This window comes from Zea mays, chromosome 5 (assembly GCF_902167145.1).
Source record: "Zea mays cultivar B73 chromosome 5, Zm-B73-REFERENCE-NAM-5.0, whole genome shotgun sequence".
Classification (NCBI taxonomy): Eukaryota; Viridiplantae; Streptophyta; class Magnoliopsida; order Poales; family Poaceae; genus Zea; species Zea mays.
The window spans coordinates 126,662,717-126,667,543 of record NC_050100.1 but is presented as its reverse complement, the minus strand read 5'-3'; the positions used below and the strand labels follow the sequence as shown (position 1 = coordinate 126,667,543).

General features: G+C 51.5%; 1 long non-coding RNA gene across 1 annotated transcript; it reads left to right on the top strand.

The window, feature by feature from the left end:
- The first annotated feature begins 234 nt into the window (after positions 1 to 234).
- LOC103626865 (uncharacterized) lies at positions 235 to 1,352 on the top strand. Its single transcript, XR_553217.3, has 2 exons — positions 235 to 960; positions 1,046 to 1,352. It is a non-coding gene; the product is annotated as an uncharacterized lncRNA (long non-coding RNA).
- The last annotated feature ends 3,475 nt before the right edge of the window (positions 1,353 to 4,827 follow it).

Below are 4,827 nucleotides of genomic sequence, written 5' to 3'. Positions count from 1 at the left end.
ATTTCGCTCTATTCTCCGTAGAGACGAATTCCGCAGGAGCATTGTATTCTGGGAAACAATTAGCGATCCGATAATCTGTGTTTAATCAAAACACCAAAAAATAAAATGGAAATAAATTAGCGCGGCCCGATTTGGCGTTTTGGACCAGCCCAACCCAGCCCAATAGGCCCACTAAGAAACCATAACCCTACCTCATGCCTATAAATACGGACCCTCTCCCTTTGCACTTGGTTATTTTGCACCCCCACCCCTCTAAATTTTTGAGCCGCCACTCTCTTCCTCCTTCTCCCTCGCGCAGGTCTGCTCCAGCCGACTCCCTGTCTTCTTCCCGACAGCGGCCAGCAGGGAGCTCGGCCAGCAGCCATGGCGTCCTCCCCTACTTCCCCATGGAAGTCGGCTCCATCTCCATGCTCCCTCCCTAGCCGAGCACCTCCAGCAGCTATGGTTGAGCTTCTTTTCCCCCCTGATGTTCCTTTGCGCGCACGAGCTCCCTGGGCCGACCTCGACGAGCTCCATGTCCATGGGCGACGCAGCAGCTCCATTTCCTCCATGGCCATGGCGCCCCCCTGCTCTTCCCTGCCAGCGGCCAGGAAACGCCCAGGACCAGCACCCTACTCTGCCCAGCGCCCCCTTCTGCACGGCGTTCGGCAGCAGGGAGTTTTTTTTCTTCCCTGCGCGTAGGAGCTCATTGGGAGCACGCCGACGCCCCTGCTCGCCCCCTCCATCCTTTTCCCTTAGTGCGGCAGCGAGGAGCCCCTGCTCGGTCAGGTGCCATGGCGTCCAACTTTTCTGCGCAGCAGTGCCGGTTCAAAAAAAATAGCAGCCTCGGATCCCCTCCGCACCGCGTGCTTCGCTCGATCTGCGCAGTCCCGACCCACGCCGTCACGTTGGTGTTTGAGACAGCCCCGTGCCGCGTCGTCGATCTACGCAGCGCTTGCGAGCCATCGGAAAAAATCTTTGGTGAGCCCCTCGCTAGTATCCCATTATTTTTGGATCTCAAGTGCTTGATAAATTTTTTTGAACCATTGAGTGATGTTAATCGCAGCTAGATGTTGTCGCAGCATCTCGCGTGATGCATGATTCGGTGAAGCACCTAAACCATGGACGCATGCGCGACTCGAATCCATGATGCCAGGTTGATGGATTTATAATTTACTATTGATGTGATTCGGTTGATGGCATGCATATAGATATGGTGTATATTGGTGTTGAATATGTGTGACTATGATAGTTCATTTACGTGTCGCGAGGGTAGTTCGCCGATATATTAATTGATTGTTAAAATGCTTCATCGTAAAATAATGTGTTTGTGCGGCAAATTTAATGAGGCGTAAAGCATGCTTGGTAGTTTCCGTCGTCGACTAATGGGTTCGTCTATGTTAAAAATATTTTATGTATTCATCGTGGTGTAGGATAGAATGGATCGAAGATATAAATTAGGTGACATATGATGGGTATTTGGAAGACGAGATATGTTTAGTTAGAAAGGTGTGTTATCAAACGTGGTGTGTTTGGAAGTGACAAGTAGATTGGAAGTGTGGGGTTTGTCGAAGCACTGTGATGTCGAATGTGTATATCGAAGAGCATTGTAGTGGTAATTGCGTTAAGTTAATCGGTACTGTCTCTAGTGCACGCCACAATATGGTTGCATGCGAGACATAGTAAAATAAGGTGTGCTCGATGGGGATGTTCAGTCGTTGTAGGTGAAAATTGTCTTTTCTTAAATAGAGAGGTGGTGACATGCCGAAGTAGTCATCGCTTCCTCTATGTTTATATGTCGAGTCAAAATACGGGGTACTAGTGGTACGCTGGGCAGGCGGTGTCCAAATAAATTAACCGGTTGCTGTGTAGTTGTCGTGCGTGATTTATTGTTAGTGGGTAGTTGGATTACGAGTTATGTAAGGATTATGTTAGAAACTAGAATGCGGCGTGTAACTGTGTTCGTGTTGTGAATAATAGATAAGTAGGTCTTGTTGGTGTCATTAGCAAGTGGGATGATTCCTGTTGTGCAAAAAAATTTGAAAGGCGAAGAACATGTATAGTGTGTCGATCAAGTTAACTGATATGTTTCGTAAATATGCTTGTGATGCTTTTATGTGCATGATAAGATCGATGCCTTGTCGTCGTAGTCTCAGGAAATTTTCTGAAATATGCTAGTGCTCCACTGATGGGTTGAATGAACTTGAGATGTATTATAATAGCTGTGTGTGGTGCCGGTTATCCAAAAATGGCGAAAGGCGGTGTGTGATGGTAATTGGGAAATAGTCACGTCAATAGCCAACTCATGTTAGGTAGGAGTTGATTGTGTTAAGTGATTGTTATATATATGTTGTGTCTCGAATTGTGATAATAATAGGCAAGCCAACGTGTATGTTGTCTAGCAGATTGTGTCGTTGCTCTAGCTAGCCGACTCATTAGATGACTTTAGTTAAGCTTGTAGTCACGGTGATTTGCTTGTTGTAGTCTAAATGCGTATGTTTATGGTCGCGGATGAAAAGTAGTAGTGCTCATGTGATGTCTAAGTTAAAATGCAAGATATTGGTGAAAAGTGCTTCGATATTGATTGTTATAGAGAATGCGTTGTTAATTGAGTATGGTACTTTTAGTGCACGAAATGAGTTGAATAAAAATTAGTAAGTCTACTTGTTAGTCGTCATTTGATTAATTTAACTCTAACAAATGGTAAAGTGTTAGAATGGTTCAAGTCTCTAAAACGCGGCAATTCTTGAAATATATAGAAGCTGAAATTTATTAATTGTTGTTTTGGGTTGCACGCATTATTTTTGTCGTGCTGTTTGTTTAATGAACCAAATCATATTTTGTGATGTACGGAAATACGTACACACAGCGTCACAGGGCACGCGACGTGCGGCGCGCGGCTGAGCGCGCAGGACGCCTGATCCAGCAGGCAGCCAAGCCTAGCGGCTAGATCTAGAAAGAATAAAAGTGATTGATGGCTTTCCTATTAGTCTGGGCTAGATTTAGAAGGAATAAGAGTGATTAGTGATTGATGGCTTTCCTTTATTAGTCCGGGCTAGATTTAGAAGGGAATAAGAGTGATTAGTGATTGATGGCTTTCCTTTAATAATCCGGGCTAGATTTAGAAGGGAATAAGAGTGATTAGTGGCTTCCTTTAGTAGCCCTGGCCTATGGCCTTATATACCCCCTGTAAGCACCCATGATGAGGACAAGAAAGTTTTATCTCAGTCTCCTACCTCTCTCTCTAATCGGCAACAGGGGGCATAACCCGTTGACGAAGACCGCCGTTCCTGGGGGCATAACCCGGTCGGCAACACGGACGGCGGCTACGACCTTAGGAGCCACGGTCCTCCTACCCACGGGCCCGACGCCCTTGACAACCTGGTATCAGGAAGTCGGCGATCCCCAACCACCACCCCCAGCCCTTCAGCCACTGCAGCCGCACCACCACCAACAGCCCCCACCTCCCCGTCCACAGCTACGTCCAGGTTCATCACCATGGGTGACGGCGCTCAACCCTCCATGGCCGACGTCATGAAGATGCTCCAGACCCTGTCCTCCAACATGTCCAAGATGCAGTCCGACATGGTTATCATGCAGGAGAAGGTCGCCTTCGCGACCGCCTACGGCGGCCACCAAGATGGGCAGCCCCGCACGGATCACCCGCCGAAGTTCCAGAGGATGGAGTTCCCGCGCTATGACGGCAAGTCCGACCCGCTGATCTTCATCAACAAGTGCGAGTCGTTCTTTCAGATGGCATCTTACAACATGGACGACGTGGCCCAACTGTGGTTCCTCCAACTCCAGGAGGATGAGGGCACGCCGCCCTGGGGTCGCTTCAAGGAACTCCTCAACCTCCGGTTCGGACCAGCGCTGAGATCGGCGCAGCTGTTCGAGCTGACGAAGTGTCGACGCACGGGATCGGTGGAAGAATATTCCAACCGCTTCCAGGTCCTTCTTTCGCGTGCTGGCCGGCTGCAGGAAAGCCAACGCGTACAGCTGCACATAGGTGGGCTGCTGCCGCCACTGAGCCATCAGGTCCGCGTTCACGCGCCGGAGTCCCTGGCCGCAGCCATGAGCCTGGCCAGGATGCTGGAATTGGTGGAGCTAGACCGGCTCAGCTCCCTACTCCGTCGGGCGGCCCCGCGCGCGGCCCTGCCCACTCTACCTACGCAGCCAGCGCTGCCAGCGGCCGGCGCGCCTCCGGTGCTTCCCGTACCGGTTCCCCCAGCACAGCAGCTGGCCCTCCCGGCGCCTCCTCCACGCGGCGCGGCTGGGGCTGCCAAGCGCCTTACGATGGAGGAGCAGGCGGAACGTCGTCGTCTTGGCTTGTGTTACAACTGTAATGAGCCGTACTCCCGCGGGCACAATCAGGTGTGTCGCCGCGTCTTCTACATTGACGGCTTCGAGCTGGAGGACGCTTCCCAGGAGGCTGACGCCGTCGACACCTCCGCACCATTGTTCTCCCTTCGCGGTGTGGCTGGTATGCCCATTTGTGACTCCATGCAGGTGCGCGTGCAAGTGGGCGTCGTGACGCTGACTGCCCTTCTGGACACTGGCTCCACGCATAACTTCATCGCCGAGGCCGCAGCGTCACGCACAGGGCTTGCTGTCCAGACCAGCCCACGCCTCACGGCCACCGTGGCGAATGGCGAGCGCATCGTCTGCTCGGGTGTTTTCCGTCAGGCCCTGATCACCATCGCAGGCGAGGACTTTTGCGTCGACCTCTATGTGATGCCAGTGGCCGGCTAGGACGTCGTCCTCGGCACCCATTGGATGGTCACGCTAGGCAAGATGGTGTGGGACTTCACCACGCGCACCGTGGCCTTCACACGCCATGGCCGCCCC